Source organism: Arachis ipaensis, chromosome B8 (assembly GCF_059453495.1).
Source record: "Arachis ipaensis isolate K30076 ecotype BB chromosome B8, ASM5945349v1, whole genome shotgun sequence".
Lineage (NCBI taxonomy): Eukaryota > Viridiplantae > Streptophyta > Magnoliopsida > Fabales > Fabaceae > Arachis > Arachis ipaensis.
Window position 1 is genome coordinate 109,968,915 of NC_142443.1, and position 25,033 is coordinate 109,993,947.

Consider the following 25,033-nt stretch of genomic DNA (forward strand, 5'->3'; position numbering starts at 1 on the left):
TGACAATTCCAGCTGAATTGCATTGGTGACAGATGAGGTGTGGGAATGCCAACCTGGCATTGGTGTGAGGCTTCTCAGCTGCCTTGTATAGTTATTGAGGAATTACCTCATGAACTTCCACCTCAGTTTCAATCATGATGCAATGAATCATGATGGCTCTGTCAACAGTCACTTCTGACTGGCTGCTAGTAGGGATAATGGATCTATGGATGAACTCCAACCATCTTCTAGCTATGGGCTTAAGATCAACCCTTCTTAACTGAATGGGCTTACCTTGGGAATCCTTTTTCCACTGTGCGCCATCTACACAGATATCTGAGAGCACTTGATCTAATCTCTAATCATGGTTGACTCTCCTAGTGTAAGGATGAAGGTCTCCTTGCAATAGAGGCAAGTTGAACACCAACCTCACACTTTCCGGGCTGAAATCTAAGATTCTTCCTCGGACCATGGTGATCCAATTCCTTGGATGAGAATCCCAAACTCCTGGATAGGATTGGTTAGGACTTCCCAACCTCTTCTCCGGATCTCTCTTCGAATTTTCGGATACTCATTCTTCTTGAGCATGAAAGGGGCCTCAGTGATCACTTTCTTCTCAGCCACTACTTCATAGAAGTGGTCTTGGTGATCTTTGGTGATGAATCTCTCTATCTCCCAAGATTCAGAGGGATTGGCTACTGCCTTTTCTTTCCTCTTCTTAGAGGAGTCTCCAACCTTGGGTGCCATGAATAGTAATGGAAAGAAAAAAAATCTATGCTTTTCTAATACCAAACTTAAAACTTTCTCGTCCTCGAGCAAAAATAGAAGAATGGAGTAGAAGAAGAAGAAAATAGAGAGGGGGAAAGGGAGAGAGAGGGCTCGGCCTTGTGGGGTGGATAATGTATGAGAGGTGTGTGTAGAAAGGGGAACGGAGAGGGGTATTTATAGGAGTGAGAGGGTTAGGTTTCAGCCATAGGGTGGGTTTGGGTGGGAAATTTGATTTTTGAACTGGGTGGGGGTAGGTGGGAGTTATGACGATGGTTTGGAAAAATGGTGTGGATGTGATTGGGCTAGGGTTTATGGGGAAGTGTGTAAGTAGGTGGGGGTGGGTGAAAGATTCTATGGGACCCACAGTTCTTGGGAGGCTAGGGAATTCCATATTCTCTGCTTCTCTGCACTGGCATTTGAACGCCCAGGGGCTGCTCCCTGGCCGGTGTTCAACGCCAGCAATGCTTTCCTCTTGGGGCATTGAACACCCAGTGAGGACTTCCTTACTGGCGTTCAACTTTAACACTCTTTTCGGAGTGTTCTGTTTTCACTGCTATAAATTCTATCTCTAGACTGATGCACATGATCATGACTCTAAGACTGAAACAAAATGAAAATAAAATACATAAGGTTGAATAAGGGCTCTACATGAGAATAAGGGCTCAGATGTTCGCCCCTTTTAGTGAATTTTCTTCCTATCCTCTCATGAATGAGCTCTACATGCTCTAGAGATAGGACACAGTTCACTGTATGTGGTAGGACTAGATTCTTAGTGAAGATAACTCTCATGCCAGGTGAGAGGCCTTCAGTTGAGACTTTCTAGTCCCTCCAGCCCTTAGGTACTTTCTTTTTAGTACTTTTGTGCTTAGAGCTTGTTGAGGGCTGCCCAACACCAAACTTAGAATTGATGTCTAGGGGCTCTGCAGAGCTCTGCACAGAAAAAGAGGGTTGACACACTAGGTGTTGCACTGTTATCTGTCTTTTAGAGGGAGAATTAGGATGAGGCATCTTGAATAAGATGTGATCCTCCCTTTACTTTAGGGTTAGTTCTCCCTTAGCCACATCAATGACAGCATTAGCTGTGGCTAGGAAAGGTATTCCAAGGATGACATAGTCATCCCCTAACTTGGTGCATGTGTACGCAAGCCCCACACTGTTCATACAATAGCAGTACCAGCAAGTGCACTGGGTCGTCCAAGTAATACCTGAGCGAGTCAGGGTCGATCCCATGAGGATTGTGGCTTGAAGCGAGCAATGGTTGTCTTGCAGGTCTTAGTCAGGCAGAATCAGAAGGTTGTTGGTTTTCATTCATCAAGAGAAACTATTTAATGCTGAATAAAGAAAAAGAGATAGAAAATGCTGATAGGAATAGAGTTGAGAGTCGGAGTTGCTTTGTCTTTTTGAATGAACTCTGGTATTACTGTCTTCCTTACTTGTGAATGATCTTCTTCAATGGCAGGCTGTAAGTGATCAAAGCCATTGCCCGTGGTCATTGATCTCCTCTGCTACAGGTCAAACACCATTGCTCGTTGTCATTCAATCTGATGGATGGTGAAGCTCTTAGCAAGTCATTCTCTTGGCGATCCTACTCAAAATGCCACAGACAAGGTCGAATCTTCCGAATCAGAGAAAGCTGCTTCTTTGAATTTTAGAATATACCATGGAGACCCTAATCTCCCCAGAAATCGGTTGAACTGGTGTCTCGAGAAGTCCCCAACGAAGTCGTGGATTAACCGTCTGAGAGATGTATAAACATAGCTGTTGGCTCGTGCTTTCCTTCGAACCCAAGTAGACGGAGGTGTTTGTCAGGGACGCTGGTCTTAATGTGATGAACAGAGCTTATTTTTTAGATCATCCTACTCTCCACGATAAAGATCGGATATACATCTTAGAGATAGATCAAACACAGATCGAAGAAGAAACAGTAATACTTTTTTTAATTCATAGGACTCAACAGGACTCCTCCCCTCAACCTAGGAGGTTTAGAGACTCATAATGAAGTAAAAAAATGATGAAACATATATGATGACTAAAAGTGTCTGAAAAACTCCGAATTACATAAATAAAATCCCTTAAATACTAAACAGATGACTAGTAAGGGTAAAATAGTCTATTTAGTGCTAAAATCTACTTCTAGGGCCCACTTAGTGAGTGTTTGGCCTGAGCTTTGATGAGATCCACGTGCTATGAGGTCTCTTGGGTGTGGAACGCCAGCTAGGGGGTCCTCTTTGGGCGCTGGACACAAGGAAGGGGGCAGGTAGCTGGTGTTGGACGCCAGTTTTGCACCTTCTAATCTGAAGCAAAGTATGGATTATTATATATTGTTGGAAAGATCTGGAAGTCAGCTTTCCATAGCTTTTGAGAGCGCTCAATTTGAACTTCTATAGCTCTAGAAAAACTCTTCCGAATGATGGCAGGTTAGATCCGGACAGCATCTGCAGTGCTTTCTCTGTCTCTGAATCAGACTTTTGCTCCAGCTCCTCAATTTTAAACAGAAAATACCTGAAATTGTCCAAAAATACAAAAAATCATAGTAGAATCCGAAAAGGTGAATTTATCACTAAAACCTATAAAAACTCAATAAAAACTAAACAAAAACTACTAAAAACTATATGAAAATAATGTCAAAAAGCGTATAAAATATCTGCTCATCAGTGAGATAAGGGTAAAATGCTCAAAAGGATGATTTTAAAAATAATTTTATTGTTGAGGACCATTTTGAATTGAAAAAAAAAAGGTTAGGGATGATTTTGATTTTGATCCCAAAACTTACGGATCAAAAAATATAACCTAAAAAACAATTTGAGAAAAGTTAGTAATTAGAAGAGATATGACCAAATAGAGATATAACTAAAAGTAAGGAGAGCGAATAGACCAGATATGTAACTGATAAACTCCATTTTATTATTTTGAATTCAATAATGCTAGGAAACCAAGAGGGGATCCGGCCAACAATAAGCGATGGGGAGTCGCGAGCTGCAAGGGTGCGTCGGGCGAGCGATGGTTAGTCGCGATGGGACGCGAGGAGGGTGAAGTAGAAGCGTGATGGTGGTTGTCTTTCCTGTGCGAACGGCAAATGAGGTGGCAAAGAAGGATGCAAGGACGACCAGCAATGGCGTTCGAGGACGGTGCTGCGGCAACGCTAGAGGCGCGAAGACGAAACCGCGGCAGCATGGGGCATTGGGAAGAGGGATTAGGATTTGTGGTTTTTTGTGGTGAATGGTGAGTGGAAGTGAAAATAAATTACGGTATGTTTTGATTCAAAAATGCCATTAATGTCAATTAATCAAATTTTGAATTTGAAAAAATAATTTAAAATTAATCATTATTAATTGAGTTGTTCAATTCTTGGCTGGTAGACACTTGGCTCTTTATACTTTTCCTTTTAAATTATGTTAAAAAACATGGAGTTTATCAACTATCTTATACAATTTTAACTTAATTAATTGAGTAAACAGATTTGTTTGTTATGCTAGTGGTTTTATTCTACTCAGCTACCACACCCCCTTTCAATGTTTGTGCAATTGTGGAATACGAATTATGAAAATACTGTTCAATTCCCAAATTATCTCTAGAACTTCATTGTTTTGCCAAATTCTGGAAAATATTCACGAGGGTTACTAGAATGATATCCAATCTTTGATTCTACCAAGAAATTCCCAGCTAAAATAATTAAAATGGCTATAATCTACCTTTATGGATTTTTGTCTTTTTGGGAGATGGATTGCTAAGGAAGTTGGTTGACATTACAGCAAGTCTCATGGTCCTTTATGTTACCAATTACAAGATTCATGGGAACTTGAAGAATACGATGAGTTATCATTGTGATTGACACTTATTCTGAGCATGTTTTATAATTTGAGTGTATATTTATGTTCTTGTTTCTATCCTTTTTTATCATTCGCTAATCAAATTTTTCTGTACGTGACAATGTAAGATCTATATGCTTTTCAGAAGGTAAGCTTAAAATTTGAGAGAACAAAGTGGCTCCTTCATTTTCAACCATTTATATGTTCAGGTAAACAAATTTGTGTGACTAAGTTTTTAAGTTCCAAAAAGGTTATTTTTAAAAAAAAAATTCAACCCAACACAACAAAAATTTAGAATTAATATAAACATTTTGTGAAAACATTATAGAAATTTTGTAAAATCAACACAGAAATTCAACAAAACTAACACAAATTATAATGAAATAACATATGAAGATGAAGTGAAGCAGAGGAGGAAATATGCTGAGACAGGACTTGTGTTTTAAATAACACATCAATATATGCTTTTCATTCTTCTAATTGTTAATTTATTTATCTTCACACTGCTCACGGCCTCCCGACGCCTTCGATAATACTTCCAGGCCCACCACATTATGGTCCGAACCGACCAGGTGGTTAGACAAGTGCTTCAGAAGTCGGACCTTGCAGGAAGGATGCTCATATGCTCCGTCAAACTATCACAATATCATATCAAATTCGAGTCTAAAAGTTCCATTAAGGCACAGGCTATGGCAGACTTCATAGCCAAAATAACCCCAGAAAATGAGCTCGCAGAAACCTGGAAATTCCATGTTGACGGCTCGTTGAACACCAACTCAGGAGGGGTAGGAATAATACTAGAAAACGAGAACGGAATCACCAGCAAATAGTCCAGTCGATACGAATTTCCAATATCCAACAATCAAGCCGAATATGAAGCCTTCCTGGATGGACTAGCCAAAGACAGCGCAAGAGTGTTAGAAGTCTACGGTGGCTCCCAGGTGATCAGCTCCCAAATTAACGGAGGCTACCAAACATGGGACCCCCTGCCACCGCAATACTTAACCAAAGAAAAAAGAATTGACGGCCAAGTTCAACGGAGTAACCGTCCGACACATTCCCAGGGAACAAAATTCAACGGCAGACTTACTCTCAAAGCTAGCAAGCACCAAACCGATACCGGGAAACCGATCACTAATTCAAGAGGTTATGGCACTATCTGTCTCAGCTACGAGCTCGGTCGGCCTAACGATCACGAGCCAGCACTCTTGGACCTCCCTAATATTACAATAACTCAGGAACGAGACACTACCTGAAGATCCTAAGGAAGCAAAATGCTTGAAACGGGAAGCCGCGAACTACACTACAACAGCGGGACAGTTATACAAGCACAAATTCTCACAGCCCCTCCTCAAGTGTACAGAGCCAGGCAACATGGACTATATCCTTCGTGAAATCCACGAGGGATGCTGCGGCCACCACATAGAGGGAAGACCCTAGCCTAAAAGGTTATTCCAGCAAGATATTTTTGGCCCTCAATTGTTAAAGACTCCCTTCAACTAGTCAAAAATTGCGATAAGTGCCAAATCCACGCCAACTTTTACCAGGCCATCCCACACTAGCTCAGCATTATAGCGGCAGATCGGTCCTTCGGAACTTGGGGAATTCACCTTGTCGGCCTTTTCCCCACGGCTCCTGGGTAGCTCCGGTACCTCATTGTCGCCATCAACTACTACACTAAGTGGGTCGAAGCTGAGCCCTTGGCCTTTAAAAGGGCCACCCAATGCTGGAAGTTCTTCTAGAGACACATCATAACCTGATTTGGGATCCCTGAGATCGTAATCTCAGACAATGAAATCCAATTTGTGAACAAGCGATTCAGAGAATTTTTAGAAAGACTCAGCACCTCCCAACTGTTCAGCTCAGTAGAACACCCGCAGACAAATAGGCAAGTAAAAGCAGACAACAAGATAAGAGTAAAAGGCCTCAAGAAGTGGCTCGACGAGGCCAAAAGACTCTGGGCCGACGAACTCAGTTCTGTCCTCTGGTCGTGTTGGACCTCCCCCCCCCCCCCCCAAACTTCGCTGGAGAAACCCCCTTGTGACTAATTATGGCCTAGAGGCCATCATCCTAGTAGAAGTCGAAGATCCCAGCCCACGGAGGACTGTGGGAGGAAACGACGAAGAAGCAGAAAGGGACCTCACGGATGAAATTAGGAGCATAGCGCACCTACGGGAGCTAGTCCTAAAACAAAGAATAAGCCTAAGGTACAACTGCAGCATATTACGATGGGACTTCAGACCAGGGGACATCATCTTGCGACGAAATGATATCGGTGCCCCCCACTCCGGGAGAAGGGAAGCTCGCACCTAACTGGGAGAGTCCCTACCAAATCAAGATAGTAATCGGGAAAGGAGCCTACAAGCTCGAACAAATAGATGGAACCGAGATCTCGAGATCCTGGAATGCCACCAACATACGACATTACTACACCTAGTAGCATCATCTCAAGCCATGGTACCGAAGAAGCATCACATTTAGTTTGTTCAAGATAGGTTTTACTTTACTTGTTCTTTCCCATTTAAATTATTAGTATTTTCACATTTGCTCTTACTAGGTACTCTTTCCTATTCACATCGGGAAATTTTAATGAGGCCCTAAATTTTGAATAAAGATCATTTCTTTTTTCCAAAAATACTGCCCTATCTGATGGCACAAGCTAAACACGGCTACCCCTTGGGACCGATCACCTCTGAGGCCAAAACTAAACATAGATATCCACGACATAAACAAAATCTACACGGTCCACCAAGAGAACCCATAGATATTTACGACAAACAAAGTAAAAAACAAGAAAAGTCATCAAACGGCTAACAAAATTATATTGTTATGCTGACAAAATTGCCCATAAACTTAAAAACAGTACAAAAGAAATGTTCACTCTAAATCCATAATCTGGCCATCTTTGACGGTCTTGAAGGCCCCCATCATGGAGACGTCCACATCTAGAGCAAGGACCAGGGCTTGGGCCCGTAACTTCTCCTTGGCAGCCGAGATCGCACCCTTGACATCTTCCAATAGCTCCCCATTTTCCTTCTTTAATTTTGCCACCTCGGCCCTCAGAGCCTCTGCTTTGGACAGTAACACAGCAGCCTTGGACTCAGCGTCAGAGGAGCGTTTGCATTTGCTAACAAGCTGAGTGAGGAGGGAAATGTTGACCTTGGAAAGACGGAGAATCTCGGCACCAGCATCGTTAGCATCCTTCTCCTGACTTCAGTCAAGCCGTCTCCATCACCTCCAACTCCCCCTTCAGTTTCCCAACCTCTGCCTGAGATTGGTGGAACTTACCGTCCAAAAGACCTACCTGAGACAACATCGGCACTACCTTGTGGACGATCATAGCAGTACGGAGAAGGGCTCGATACGCCGACCTTGCTTGACCAACAACATCACAATCATGAAAATACTCCTCAGTACCTTGGAGAAGGTACTGATCGATACAGGCCAGAGCATCAAAACTCTGATCCATCACCGACGGGATCAGGCCCTCTTCCTCCAGATTCTCCCCACTACTACCTTCCACCGGCCTTTTTTGTTTCTGGGCCGCCTTAGCAGCCGAGACCATGACCACCTTTTCCTCGAGCCCAGCGACCACTGGATTAGGCAAAACAAGACCCGCACCCCCAACGGAGACCATCTCCTGAGAGACAATCCGGGATCTGCCGGAGGACGGGTGCGCACGCAAACTTGTCTGTGTGTGCTTTTCTTTGTTTTCTTCATGTATTCTCCCTTGTACATGCTTTTTTCCACTTTTGCCTAACCAATCTTGCCAAAATGACCTGAAATTACTCACAAAATATATCACGGCATCGAATGGCATGAAAGTGGAATTAAAATCACTAATTTAAGCACAAAAACACATGTTTTCACATTTAAGTCCAAATTAGGGATCAAACACAAAAGTATGCTATTTTGGTGCTTAAGTATGAATTTATGTGATGAAATTCATCCAAATTGAGTCAAAATATACCATCAAATATGGACTCTTCAATTCCCCATACTTAAACAATAGCATGTCCTCATGCTAAACCAACAAGGAAAACAATCAGGAGGGGTAATCAACTTATTAAATGCAACTATCTATATGCATGCAAGTATACTATATACTATCTATATATATCTATCTATGTATCCTATGGAATTGGTGAAAACAAACAATCAAATTTTCAAGCAAATATATAGACAAATAGGGCCAAGCAAAGAATTAACTCAATGCAACCAAAGTCTATAAAATCAATTCAAGATATCAAAATGCAGTAACTTGCAAGAATACATAATAAGAAGTATGGAAACATAGAATTGAGTAATTGAACCCTCACTAGATGTGTATACACTCTAATCACTCGGTGTCTAGGGTCAATTCACTCAAGTCTCTTCTAATCATGCTTTCTAGGGATTTGCTTTTCATCTAACAATCAACAACCATGGATGCATGAATACAATTATCATGAGGACTTCATAGGGTTATAACGGGGTTAGGGTCAAGGTGGGATAGATATGGTTAAGTAGACTAAATTGATTGAATCCTTGATTAGTTTAAGTATCCAACTTAACCTTTCTCAATCCAATGATAAGAATATGCAACCTAACCTTCCTATTCTCACTTTTTATACACATTCATGTATGTTCTTTCATTTACATCACATATGCATTCCTTATAAGAAGTGTGGAAACATAGAATTGAGTAATTGAACCCTCACTAGATGTGTATACACTCTAATCACTCGGTGTCTAGGGTCAATTCACTCAAGTCTCTTCTAATCATGCTTTCTAGGGATTTGCTTTTCATCTAACAATCAACAACCATGGATGCATGAATACAATTATCATGAGGACTTCATAGGGTTATAACGGGGTTAGGGTCAAGGTGGGATAGATATGGTTAAGTAGACTAAATTGATTGAATCCTTGATTAGTTTAAGTATCCAACTTAACCTTTCTCAATCCAATGATAAGAATATGCAACCTAACCTTCCTATTCTCACTTTTTATACACATTCATGTATGTTCTTTCATTTACATCACATATGCATTCCTTATTCATTTCTTTTTCTTTGGGGTAACTTTTGTCCCCTTTTGGATATATATATATATATATATATATATATATATATATATATATATATATATAAGTAAAGATAAATGCATATGGTTTAATAGTTCGTACATGAATGCACCTATTTTTCAAAATTTTCAATGAAATACCCAAAACAAACATTTTCATTCACTACGAATGTTTTCCAACATTTTTCCCACACTTAAATGACACACACTCCTCAACCTAAGCTAATCAAGGATACAATCCAAGATAAATTCATGGTTTTCCGCTTAAGGTTGTAATGTGGTGATATTACAAACAATGGGGTCAATAAGGCTCAAAGGGGTTAACAATGATAGATGCAAAGGGTAGGCCATATGGGTGAGTGAGTTATGCAAAGATGGTCTCAATCATGCTAAATGCAATTCAAAACATCAATCATTGGAAATAAAGAATCAAGCAAAACCAAGACTACAATCATAGAAGAGATATAACACACAATGAACAAAATTAGTGGTTAAAATGTGTAACCACTCATTCGAGCTCAAAACTCACAAGGTATTTGTTCTTTACTCTTCTGTGTTCCAAAAAAATCATTCAAGCAAGTGTAAAAATAATTTTCCAAATCAATTCAATAGGATGCCCTTTAGCAAAATTCTTGGAAAATTTTGTTGTTTTTCACCAAAATTATTTCTTATATGTATGTATGATGTTGTGACGGATGCAAAATTTTCAAAATTTTTTTTCTAGTTCTCTTCCTAATTTTCAACAAGCAAAATTTATCATGAACAATTAAGATCAAAATGAACTAGGCCTATGTTATTCACATCATCCATTCCCAACCAAAATCTATAATATATACCAAGAAATATAAAATACAATATATAAATATATACCAAAATGAAAGTGCAATGTTAAAGATACTAGAAACAACTAATATATATAAATCAAAGTACTAATATGTAGCAAAAAGTAAAGTGCTGTAAATATCTACAAAAGCATAATAAAACTGAAATAAACTAAATAAAAAGTGTTCAAGAGAGAATGTTTACACCCAAAAATCGTAGATCCTCCCCCACACTTAAATCATGCACGGTCCTCCGTACCAAAAATCGAACTGGGGGTGCTCAACTGTGAGATGCTCCATCATCTGATGGTGGTGGGTGGTGGTGATGCTGATAACCATATGATAGCTCGGGAATGCTCTGGAATGGTGGTCTCCACTCTCTGCTCGGCTACAGCTGCCGGCTCTGCTCTCTCAACCACTGGCTCCTCAACTATAGGCTGCTCCGCCCTCTCTTCGGCTCTCTGCTCAGTGGGCTCGACAGGCTGTCCAGCTTCAGCTGCTAACTGCTCTACTGCTGGCTCCTCGATCTCAGCCTCAGACTCAGCCTCTGGTATGTCCGGAGGAGGTGGCCCAGGGTCTCTACCCTCAAACTTTGCTACAATCCACTGAAAGCGGCGAGCGTTATGGCGCTCATAGCGGTGGACGGCCTGAAGAATCTCCCGACACAGCTCATATGGTGTCTGAGGTCAGAGTGTAGGTGCTGAAGGTGCAGGGGGTGTTGAGGGCTCTAATGCTGATGATGGAGGCTCAGTGGTCTTCCTCTTCTTCTACGGCGGTCCCTAATACTCGTTGATGAGCGGATAATTTATACGCTTTTTGGCAGTATTTTTACATAGTTTCTAGTATGAATTGATTAGTTTTTAGTATATTTTTATTAGCTTTTAAATAAAAATCACATTTCTGGACTTTACTATAAGTTTGTGTGATTTTTTCTGATTTCAGGTAATTTCTGGCTGAAATTGAGGGACCTGAGCAAAATCTGATTCAGAGGCTAAAAAAGGACTGCAGATGCTGTTGGATTCTGACCTCCCTGCACTCGAAATGAATTTTCTGGAGCTACAGGAGTCCAAATAGCGCACTCTCAATTTCATTGGAAATTAGACATCCAGGGCTTTCCAGTAATATATAATAGTCCATACTTTGCCTGAGTTTAGATGACGCAAACTGGCATTCAACGCCTGTTCTCTGCCCTATTCTGGCGTTAAATGCCAGAAACAGGTTACAAGTTGGAGTTAAACGCCCAAAACAGGTTACAACCTGGCGTTTAACTCCAGAAACAGGCTAGGCACATGTAAAGCTCAAGTCTCAATCCCAGCACACACCAAGTGGGCCCCAGAAGTAGATTTCTGCACTATCTATCATAGTTTACTCATTTTCTGTAAACCTAGGTTACTAGTTTAGTATTTAAACAACTATTAGAGATTTATTTTGTACCTCGTGACATTTTACACGTTTCATATTGTATTTCTGATGGCATGAGTCTCTAAACCCCATGATTGGAGGTGAGGAGCTCTGCTGTGTCTCGATAAATTAATGCAATTACTTCTGTTTTCTATTCAACCACGCTTGTTTCTATTCTAAGATATTCACTCGTACTTAACCATGATGAATGTGATGATTCGTGACACTCATCATCATTCTCAACCTATGAACGCGTGCCTGACAACCACTTCCGTTCTACCTTAGATTGCGTGTGTATCTCTTAGCCTCCTGGTTCATGATCAGAGTCTTCATGGTATAGGCTAGAATTATTGGCGGCCATTCCTGAGATCCAAAAAGTCTAAACCTTGTCTGTGGTATTCCAAGTAGGATCTGGGAAGGGATGACTGTGACGAGCTTCAAACTCACGAGTGTTGGGCGTAGTGACAGACGCAAAAGAATCAATGGATTCTATTCCAACATGAGTGAGAACCAACAGATGATTAGCCGTGCGGTGACAGCGCATTTGGACCATTTTCACTGAGAGGATGGATGGTAGCCATTGACAACGGTGATCCACCAACATACAGCTTGCCATGGAAGGAGACTTGCGTGCATGAGGAAGAAGACAGTAGAAAAGCAGAGATTCAGAAGGCAGAGCATCTCTAAAACCTCAATCTGTTCTCCATTACTGCATACAAATACTATTTAATTTATGCTTTTTACTCTTCATAAATATAATCACTCTTATTATTGATCTCCTGACTAAGAATTACAAAATAACCATAGCTTGCTTCAAGCCGACAATCTCCGTGGGATCGACCCTTACTCACGTAAGGTATTACTTGGACGACCCAGTGCACTTGCTGGTTAGTGGTACGAGTTGTGAAAAGTGTGATTTACAATTCGTGTACCAAGTTTTTGGCGCCGTTGCCGGGAATTGTTCGAGTTTGGACAACTGACGGTTTATTTTGTTGCTTAGATTAGGAAAAATTTATCTTTTTGATTTAGAGTCTTTTATTTTCTCTTCAAAAATCTTTCAAAAACAAAAAAAAAATTATTTTTCTTTATTAATCTTTAGAGTTTTTCTGTTTGAGTTTAGTTTCATATTTTAATTTTGGTGTCAATTGCATGTTTTTATTTTCCTTTAGATTTTCGAATTTGTGTTCATTGTTCTTTCTTGATCTTCAAGTTGTTCTTGCTATTTTTCTTGTTTGATCTTTAGTTTTTCCTGTCCTGTGTCTTTTCTTGTTTTTCCTGTGCGTTTTCAACTTATCAGTTTTCAAAAAAAAATTTATACATTAAATACCTTTATTAAAACACTTTAAATTTATAGCTCAATTGGCTAGAGCAGTGTGCTTATGTTCTTAGTAATTAGGAATCTTCCTTTTTAAAAGTTTTTCAAAAATAACTTTTCTTTGATTAAATCTCATGTCAAACTTTTAAGTTTGGTGTTCTCTTGTTATTTTTTATTTTATTTTCGAAAATTTATTTTTAGTTTTCTAAAAGTTTTAAGTTTGGTGTTCTTTTTATGTTCTTGTGAGTCTTCAAAGTGTTCTTGAGGCTTCTTTGTGTTTCGATCTTAAAATCTTTAAGTTTGGTGTTCCTTGGTGTTTTCCCTCCAAAACTTTTGAAAAACAAGGAGGATCAGATCTAAAAATTTTAAGTCTTGTGTCATTTTATTGTTTTTCTCTTTCCTCACTAAATTCAAAAATATCTTTTCTCTTTATTTTAAATTGAATTTTCGAAAATTACTTTTAAAAATTCAGATTTTTATTTTACAAATCAAATCTTTTCAAAATTCAAAATCTTTTTCAAAAATCATATCCAAAGTTTTTCAAATCTTCTTAATTAAGCAACTATTTTCATTTTCAAATTTATTTTTCTCTTAGTTTTTGAAATTTACATTTTAATTTCTAATTATTTTATTTTATTTTATCTTATTATTTTTATTTATCTTAATAATTTGGTTTGTTCTTCTTCAATAAAATAAAAATAAAAATATATTTTCATTGCAATTCATATCAATTCCATTTTATCCATCATGGATCTAAGTGGAATTAAACAATCCAGAAGGACTCTAGGATCATATGTTAATCCCACTACTGCTGCATATGGGGGTAGTATCTGTATACCTCCCATCAAAGCAGGCAGTTTTGAGCTAAATCCTTCTGCTCATTGTCATGGTGCAGCAAAACTGCCAGTATTCTGGTCTTCCACAGGAAGAACCTACTGAGTTTTTGGTACAATTCTTGCAAATTGCTGACACAGTGCATGACAAAGAGGTAGATCAGGATGTATACAGACTGTTATTGTTTCCGTTTGCTGTAAAAGATCAAGCTAAGAGGTGGTTAAATAACCAACCCACAGCAAGCATAAAAACATGGAAACAATTATCAGACAAATTCTTGAATCAATATTTCCCTCCAAAAAGGATGACACAGCTAAGGCTGGACATCCAAGGCTTTAAACAAGAGGATGATGAATCCCTTTATAATGCCTGGGAGAGGTACAGAGGGATGCTAAGCAAATGCCCCTCTGAAATGTTTTCAAAGTGGGTGCAATTAGACATCTTCTACTATGGGCTTACAGAAAGAGCTCAGATATCTCTAGACCACTCAGCTGGTGGATCCATACATATGAGAAAAACTATTGAAGAGGCTCAAGAGCTTATTGATATAGTTGCTAGAAATCAGCATCTGTACATAAGTAGTGGGTCCTCCATAAAAGAAGAAGCCAAAGCAGTGTCTACTGAACTTGGTCCTCCAGAACAAGTTACTGAACTCAATCAACAATTGTGTTTTCTAACAAAACAACTAGCAGAATTCAAGGAGATGCTACAAGACACTAAAAATGCTAATAAAAATATGGAAGCACAATTGAATCAGACAAAACAGCAGTTATCAAAGTAGATAATAGAAGAGTGCAAAGCAGTTCAATTAAGAAGTGGGAAAACATTAAATACCTCATTTCAGAGCAGCAGAAAGCCAAGAAAAGGATAACTAACAGAGGATGAGCAAAATATCATCCAAAATCCCTCTAAGGACAGTAAGAGCCCAGAGAAGAACAACTCTGGCGTTCAAACACCAGAAACAGGCAAGGAGCTGGCGTCAAACACCTAATGGAAGCTCAGTTCTGGCGTTCAAACGTCAGTGAGGGATCAGACACACACAAGTGCTGATAACAACCCCTCTAAAAAGGCTTCTCCAACCACCTCTGTAGGAAATAAACCTGCAGCAACCAAGGTTGAGGAATACAAAGCCAAGATGCCTTATCCTCAAAAATTCTGCCAAGAGGAGCAGGATAAGCAATTTGCCCGCTTTGCAGACTATCTCAGGACTCTTGAAATAAAGATTCCATTTGCAGAGGCACTTGAGCAAATACCCTCTTATGCCAAGTTCATGAAAGATATCTTGAGTCATAAGAAGGATTGGAGAGAAACTGAAAGAGTTCTCCTCACTGAAGAATGCAGTGTAGTCATTCTGAAAAGCTTCCCAAAAAAGCTTAAAGATCCCGGGAGCTTTATGATACCATGCATATTAGAGGGTAATTGCACCAAGACAGCTTTATGTGATCTTGGGGCAAGCACCAACCTAATACCTGCATCCACTATCAGAAAGCTTGGTTTAACTGAAGAAGTCAAACCAACCCGGATATGTCTCCATCTTGCTGATGGCTCCATTAAATACCCATCAGGCGTGATTGAAGACATGATTGTCAGGGTTGGGCCATTCGCCTTCCCCACTGACTTTGTTGTGCTGGAAATGGAGGAGCACAAGAGTGCTACTCTCATTCTAGGAAGACCTTTCCTAGCAACTGGACGAACTCTCATTGATGTCCAAAAGGGGAAAGTAACCCTGAGAGTCAATGAGGATGAGTTTAAGTTGAATGCTGTCAAAGCCATGCAGCATCCAGACACACCAAAAGACTGCATGAAAGTTGATCTTATTGACTCTTTGGTAGAGGAGATCAACATGGCTGAGAGTCTCGAATCAGAGCTGAAAGACATCTTTAAAGATGTTCAGCCTGATCTGGAGGAATCAGAGGAATTGAAAGAGCCTCTAAAACTTCCTCAGGAAGAGGAAAAATCTCCTAAACCCGAGCTCAAACGATTACCACCATCCCTGAAATATGCATTTCTGGGAGAAGGTGACACTTTTCCGGTGATCATAAGCTCTGCTTTAAATCCCCTGGAAGAGGAAGCGCTACTTCAAGTGCTAAGGACACACAAGACAGCTCTTGGATGGTCCATAAGTGATCTTAAGGGCATCAGCCCAGTAAGATGCATGCACAAGATCCTATTGGAGGACGATGCTAAGCCAGTGGTTCAACCACAGAGACGGCTAAATCCAGCCATGAAGGAGGTGGTGCAGAAAGAGGTCACCAAGTTACTGGAGGCTGAGATTATTTATCCTATTTCTGATAGCACCTGGGTGAGCCCTGTCCAAGTTGTCCCCAAAAAGGGAGGCATGACAGTGGTTCATAATGAAAAAAATGAACTGGTTCCTACAAGAACAGTTACAAGGTGGCGCATGTGTATTGACTACAAAAGGCTCAATACAGCCACCAGAAAGGATCATTTTCCTTTACCATTCATAGACCAGATACTAGAAAGACTAGCGGGTCATGATTATTACTGCTTTTTGGATGGCTATTCAGGCTACAACCAAATTGCAGTAGATCTCCAGGATCAAGAGAAAACAGCATTCACATTCCCATCTGGAGTATTTGCCTATAGAAGGATGCTATTTGGGCTGTGTAATGCACCTGCAACCTTTCAGAGATGCAAGCTCTCTATTTTCTCAGATATGGTGGAAAAATTTCTGGAAGTCTTCATGGATGACTTCTCAGTATATGGAGACTCATTCAGCTCTTATCTTGATCACCTGACACTGGTTCTGAAAAGATGCCAAGAGACTAACCTGGTTTTAAACTGGGAAAAATGTCACTTTATGGTGACTGAAGGGATTGTCCTTGGGCACAAGATCTCGAACAAGGGAATAGAGGTGGATCAAGCTAAGGTAGAGGTAATTGAAAAATTACCACCACCTGCCAATGTTAAGGCAATCAGAAGCTTTCTGGGGCATGCAGGATTCTATAGGAGGTTTATAAAGGATTTTTCAAAAATTGCAAAATCTCTGAGCAACCTGCTAGCTGTTGACACGCCATTTGTGTTTGATACAGAGTGTCTGCAGGCGTTTGAAACTCTGAAAGCTAAGCTGGTCACAGCACCAGTTATTTCTGTACCAGACTGGACATTACCATTCGAACTAATGTGTGATGCCAGTGACCATGCCATTGGTGCAGTATTGGGGCAGAGGCATGACAAGCTTCTGCATATCATTTATTATGCTAGCCGTGTTTTAAATGATGCCCAGAAAAATTACACAACCACAGAAAAAGAATTGCTTGTAGTGGTTTATGCCATTGACAAGTTTAGATCATACTTAGTAGGATCAAAAGTGATTGTGTACACTAACCATGCTGCTCTTTAATATCTACTTACAAAGCAGGATTCAAAACCCAGGCTCATAAGATGGGTGTTACTTCTGCAAGAGTTTGATATAGAAATAAGAGACAGAAAAGGGACAGAAAACCAAGTGGCTGATTATCTGTCCCGGATAAAACCAGTAGAAGGGGCGTCCTTTTCCTCTATTGAGATCTCTGAAACCTTTCTGGATGAGCATTTTTTCGCCATTCAGGAAACACCATGGTTTGCAGATATTGCAAACTATAAAGCTGCAAGGTTCATACCCAGGGAGTACAGCAGGCAACAGAAGAAAAAATTAATTACTGATGCAAATTACTACTTATGGGATGAACCCTATCTCTTCAAGAGATGTGCAAACGGAATTATCTATAGGTGTGTGCCTAGAGAAAAAGCACAGAAGATCTTATGGCATTGCCATGGGTCACAATATGGAGGTCATTTCGGAGGTGAGCGAACAGCCACCAAAGTCCTCCAATGTGGCTCTACTGGCCTACCCTCTATAAAGATTCCCGAGAGTTTGTACGTAACTGTGACAGTTACCAGAGATCTGGTAATCTGCCTCATGGTTACGCCATGCCTCAACAAGGAATCTTGGAGATTGAGTTGTTTGATGTATGGGGTATTGACTTCATGGGGCCTTTCCCACCATCATACTCAAACACTTATATTCTGGTTGCAGTCGACTATGTATCCAAATGGGTAGAGGCCATTGCCACACCTACTAATGATACTAAGACAGTGCTGAAGTTCCTCAAGAAATATATCTTCAGCAGGTTTGGTGTCCCTAGAGCACTAATTAGTGACGGGGGCACTCACTTCTGCAACAAACAGCTTTACTCTGCTATGGTCCGATATGGAATTAGTCACAAGGTGGCAACTCCATATCATCCACAGACAAACGGACAAGCTGAAGTCTCTAATAGAGAACTAAAAAGAATCCTGGAATGGACTATAAGTACCCGTAGACAGGATTGGGCGAGAAGCTTGGATGATGCTCTGTGGGCTTACAGAACAGCATTCAAGACTCCTATAGGGACCTCTCCATACCAGCTTGTGTATGGTAAGGCCTGCCATCTGCCCGTGGAACTGGAACATAAGGCCTACTGGGCAACTAGATTCCTAAACTTTGATGCCAGATTAGCTGGAGAAAAAAGATTGCTCCAGCTAAATGAACTAGAGGAATTCAGACTCACTGCTTTCGAAAATGCCAAGCTTTACAAAGAGAAAGCAAAAAGGTGGCAAGACAGAAAGCTGTCATCTAGAGTCTTTGAACCAGGACAGAAGGTTCTGCTGTTTAACTCTAGGCTCAGGCTATTCCCCGGGAAACTGAAATCCCGGTGGAGGGGGCCATATGTGATTACAAGTGTGTCACCATATGGCTATGTGGAGCTTCAAGACATTGATTCTAATGAGAAGTTCATTGTTAATGGACAGAGAATCAAGCATTATCTTGAAGGCAATGTTGAGTAAGAGTGCTCAAGGCTGAGGCTAGATTAAAAGCTCAGCACTAACGACAATAAAGAAGCGCCTGCTGGGAGGCAACCCAGCCATTAGCAAAGCTTTTTATTTATTTATTTATTTATTTTTAAGTATACAAGTTTAATATAAATAATTTTCAAGGTAAAGAATCAATTGCATAAGTTCACAGGGTTACAAAAGGATTCAGAATGCAAAACAGGGAGAAGGAGCTCACTGGCAAGAAAACGCCAATAAGAGGTATAATTGGGCTTTAAACGCTAGAATGCGCACCATTCTGGGCGTTTAACGCCATACTTGCAGCATCCTGGGCGTTCAGAAAAATGCCCAGTGATGGAAGATTTCTGGCGTTTAACGCCAGCCAGAAGCAACAGCTGGGCGTTAAACGCCCAAAAGAGGCTACAGATGGGCGTTAAATGCCCAAAACAAGCAGCAGTTGGGCGTTTAACGCCAGGATTGTGGAGGGGAGGAAGTTCTTGTTCCCAACTTGGATTTTTTTTAAATTTTCATATCTCCAACCATTTTTCTTGCATAAACATGTTCCATACTTTCTTTTTTTTCAAACTTTTTTTCCAAAAATTTTTAAAATATCTTAATCCTAAAATTAAATCTTTCTCAATTCTTCTTCAACCTCTTCTCAAATCTTTTTCAAAACAAATCTATCTTTTTCAAAATTCTTTTTTTTCAAACTCATCAATATCTTTTTCAAATCTTCACAATATTTTTAGAACAAATCTATCTTTTTCAAATATCTTTCATATCTTTTCAATTTTAAATTACATATTTTCCTATCTTACTTATCTTTTCCAAATCACATTTTCTATCATATCTTTTTAAAAGATTTTCAAAAATCCACCCCCCTTCCCTTTAAATCCTCGTTCGGCCTCCCCCTCTCTTCCACAATTCGAACTTGGCTCTCCCACTATCCCTCTCCTTTCTTTTCTTTTGTTTGAGGACAAGCAAACCTCTAAGTTTGGTGTGTTTATCCATAATCACTAAGCCAATACCCACCAAGATCATGGCTCCTAAGGGAAAACAAACCAACTCAAGAGGCAAGAAAGAGAATATTCCAAAACCACTTTGGAATCAAGGGAAGTTCTTAACCAAAGAACATTCAGACCATTACTACAAAATAATGGGTCTAAGGTCAGTGATCTCGGAAGTTAAATTCAATCTGAAAGAAGACGAATATCCGGAGATCCAAGAGCAAATTCGAAACAGAAGCTGGGAAGTCCTAGTTAATCCTGAAACAAAGGTGGGAAGAAATATGGTTCAGGAATTCTACTCTAATCTGTGGCAAACAGACAGGCAGAGAATAGCTGAAACCGCATTCTATGACTATCGAACTCTGGTCAGAGGGAAGATTGTTCACACCCACCCTGACAAAATAAGCGAGATCTTCAAGCTGCCTCAACTACAAGATGACCCAGACTCTTTTAATAGGAGAATGATGATACCAAATCAGATCTTGGACAAAATCCTAGAGGACATATGCCTCCCTGGAGCCAAATGGACAACCAACACAAAGGGTGTCCCAAATCAACTCAAAAGAGGAGACCTCAAACCAGTCGCCAGAGGCTGGCTGGACTTTATTGGGCGCTCTATACTGCCCACTAGCAACCGCTCTGAAGTCACCATCAAAAGAGCAGTGATAATCCATTGCATTATGCTGGAAAAAGAAGTGGAAGTTCATCAGCTGATTTCTTGTGAGCTTTACTAAATTGCAAACAAGAACTCCAAAGATGCCAAATTGGCTTATCCAAGCTTGATCTCCCTGTTATGTAAAGATGCTGGAGTAAAAATGGGAGTAGATGAGTATATTTCAGTTGAGCAACCAATTACCAAAAAGTCAATGAAAGGACAAGTGTAAGACGATCCCATCAAGAGGAGAGCACAGGAGTTCCTCCCAGAAATTCCTCAATTTGAATAATGGGGGCGCCTAGAAGCATCTATCACCAAGTTGCAAGAAGCTATGGATCAACTGAAGGAAGAACAGCAAAATCAAAACAGCATGCTCTGCAAACTGCTTAGGGAACAAGAAGAGCAAGGGCGTGAACTGAAAGAACTGAAGCGCCAGAAGCTATCTCTTGAAGGGCCAAGCACCCCACAAACTAAAGAGGTATCTACCTCCCAAAGCAAAGGTTGTTGAGTCCTAACTCTGTGATAACCTTTTATCTATTTTAAGAGTATATAAGTATTAGAATTAGAGTCATTTGTCTTTATGTCTTTAGTTTCTTTTCTTTTATTGCTAAGTGTCTGCTTTTATGCCTAATTTATATTATTTTCATTAAATAATAAATAAAGATTAGAGTCTATGCCTTAAAGTTATGAACATCCTATGAATCCATCACCTTTCTTAAATGAAAAATGTTTTAATTACAAAAGGACAAGAAGTACATGGTTTCGAATTCATCCTTGAAATTAGTTTAATTATTTTGATGTGGTGACAATACTTTTTGTTTTCTAATTGAATGCTTGAACAGTGCATATGTCTTTTGATATTGTTGTTTATGAATGTTAAATATGTTCGCTCTTGAAAGAATGATGAAAAGGAGACATGTTATTTGATAATCTAAAAAATCATAAAAATGATTCTTGAAGCAAGAAAAAGCAGTGAATACAAAAGCTTGCAAAAAAAAAAAGAGAGAAAAGGAAAAAAAAAAACAAGCAGAAAAAGCCAATAGCCCTTAAAACCAAAAGGCAAGGGTAATAAAAAGGATCCAAGGCTTTGAGCATCAGTGGATAGGAGGGCCTAAAGGAATAAAATCCGGCCTAAGCGGCTAAACCAAGCTGTCCCTAACCATGTGCTTGTGGCGTGAAGGTGTCAAGTGAAAACTTGAGACTGAGCGGTTAAAGTTAAGGTCCAAAGCAAAAAAGAAAAGAGTGTGCTTAAGAACCCTGGACACCTCTAATTGGGGACTTTAGCAAAGCTGAGTCACAATCTGAAAAGGTTCACCCAGTTATGTGTCTGTGGCATGTATGTATCCGGTGGTAATACTGGAAAACAAAGTGCTTAGGGCCACGGCCAGAACTCATAAAGTAGCTGTGTTCAAGAATCAACATATTAAACTAGGAGAATCAATAACACTATCTGAATTCTGAGTTCCTATAGATGTCAATCATTCTGAACCTCAATGGATAAAATGAGATGCCAAAACTATTCAAGAGGCAAAAAGCTACTAGTCCCGCTCATCTGATTGGAGCTAAGTTTCATTAATAATTTGGAATTTATAGTATATTCTCTTCTTTTTATCCTATTTGATTTCTAGTTGCTTGGGGACAAGCAACAATTTAAGTTTGGTGTTGTGATGAGCGGATAATTTATACGCTTTTTGGCATTGTTTTTAGTATGTTTTTAATATATTTTAGTTAGTTTTTATTATATTTTTATTAGTTTTTATTCAAAAATCACATTTCTGGACTTTACTATGAATTTGTGTGTTTTTCTGTGATTTCAGGTATTTTTTGGCTGAAATTGAGGGACCTGAGCAAAAATCTGATTCAGAGGCTGAAAAAGGACTGCAGATACTGTTGGATTCTGACCTCCCTGCACGCAAAGTGGATTTTATGGAGCTACAAAAGCCCAATTGGCGCGCTCTTAATTGTATTGGAAATTAGACATCCTGGGCTTTCCAGCAATATATAATAGTCCATACTTTGCCCGAGATTTGATGGCCCAAACTAGCGTTCCAAGTCAGCATAAAAATTCTGGCGTCAAAACGCCAGAACTGGCATAAAAGCTGGAGTTAAACGCCCAAACTGGCACAAAAGCTGGCGTTTAACTCCAAGAAAAGTCTCTACACATGAAAGCTTCAATGCTCAGCCCAAGCACACACCAAGTGGGCCCGGAAGTGGATTCTGCATCATTTGCTCATTTCTGTAAACCCTAGGCTACTCGTTTTCTATAAATAGGACCTTTTGCTATTGTATTTACACACCTCATAACACTTTACACGTTTTATATTGTATTCTCTATGGCATGAGTCTCTAAACTCCATGGTTGGGGGTGAGGAGCTCTGCTGTGTCTCGATGAATTAATGCAATTACTACTATTTTTCATTCAATCACGCTTGTTTCTATTCTAAGATATTCACTCGCACTTCAACTTGATGAATGTGATGATCCGTGATACTCATAATCATTCTCACCTATGAACGCGTGCCTGACAATCACTTCCGTTCTATCTGTAATAGCTTGAGTGTGTATCTCTTAGCCTCCATTATGGAAGATCGGAGTCCTCGTGGTATAAGCTAGAATCAATTGGCGGCCATTCCTGAGATCCGAAAAGTCTAAACCTTGTCTGTGGTATTCCGAGTAGGATCTGAGAAGGGATGACTGTGATGAGCTTCAAACTCACGAGTGCTGGGCGTAGTGACAGACGCAAAAGGATCAATGGATCCTATTCCAACATGAGTGAGAACCGACAGATGATTAGCCGTGCGGTGACAGCGCATTTGGACCATTTTCACTGAGAGGACAGATGGTAGCCATTGACAACGGTGATCCACCAACATACAGCTTGCCATGGAAGGAACCTTGCGTGCGTGAAGAAGAATATAGTTGGAAAGCAGAGATTCAGAAGACAGAGCATCTCCAAAACCTCAACCTATTCTCCATTACTGTATAACAAGTATTTATTTCATGTCCTTTTACTTTTTACAATTAAAACTAAGAATCATTACCGATATCCTGACTAAGAATTACAAGATAACCATAGCTTGCTTCAAGCTGACAATCTCCATGGGATCGACCCTTACTCACGTAAGGTATTACTTGGACGACCCAGTGCACTTGCTGGTTAGTTGTGCGGAGTTGCAAAAGTGTGATTGTAATTTCGTGCACCAGTGTACAATGCAAGTGAATTGAATTGGAAGAAATTGATTATTGCAATTTTGCATTTGAATTGAAAAGATTAGCAAAAATTGACACAAAGGCAATAATCAATGCGACAATTGAAGCACCTGCCTATTCACGAGAAAAAGTGGCAAAATGATCACATAACCAAACCCTTGTTCCAAAAGCAATACTTGATCAAAATAAGATTGCATTGCTCAAAAAGATTTATAAAGAACAAGTTATTGTACATGATCATTGATGTTCAAGAACACATGAATAAGCACTTAGTCAATTCACTAAACAAAATTTGGCTATGCACTTGCAAACGCACCAAACAAAACGATTTCAGCTTGGTATTCTAACACAGCTGCATATTTCAAGTCCAGTTTGATGTTTCAGCAAAAATAACACAAGTTGCATCCATGAATTCAGTCTTAACCATCATCTAAAGTCTCATAAAACTGCGCAAGTATGAATTAAAATGCATAATGGAAGGAAAATTCAATGTCTTATGCTGATCAGACACAGAAATTGAATCAAAAAAATTCCATTCAGGCATTATACCAAGCATGTCATGTGCAGACTTAAAAATAGCAGTCTCAGCTCATATAAAGCAGCATTCAATCCCAGAGAAATTTAAAACAGACAGCCATCAATCAACATTCAATCCCGAAAATCAGAAATCAACTAACCTAATGCCTCCTAGTTACTAAAAAAAAATAAAAGTAGTTAAAAAAAGTAAATGAAACAGAAACAGTAGAAACGCAGGTTACAGAGAAGGAAAAAGGAACCTGCGTTGATGAGAAGAAGAAGAAAGAGAAGCGAGGTGGAAGTTGTAGCAGCACAGAGGTCCGCCGCTGCTGGTTGCTGCTCGCCGGACTGGGGGTGGCGGACTGAGGAATGACGCGGCTAGGGTTGTCGCGGAGACAGGGGTTTTGCATAGGAAAGAAGAGAAATGGAGAACTGGAGAAGGAAATGGTGAGGAAAGAGAAGAAGGAAGAGAGAGAGGGTGGTCGCCGGTGATGGGTTCAGACGGATGGAAGTGGCTGGGGTTGGCTAGGGTTGGGTGGTTAGGGCTAAGTGGTGGTGTTCTTTGGCGCTTCAGAGAAGAAGAAGAAGAATAGAAAAATGGGTTTTTAGTGAAGCTAAAGCACGAGGGGAGTCTCTTTTCGAATTAACGTTCGAAAAGTGACATGTGCGTACGCACAGGGACGTTTACGGACGCACAAAAGAAGAAAATGAGGAGTGTGCGTGCGCATAGAAGCGTGCGGGCACTGTGAGCAGAAGGGGTAACGCGAGTTGTGCGCGCGCACAAGGGTGTGTGCATGCGCACGAAAGGGAAAAGGGGGTTGCGTTCCCACGCAGAAAGG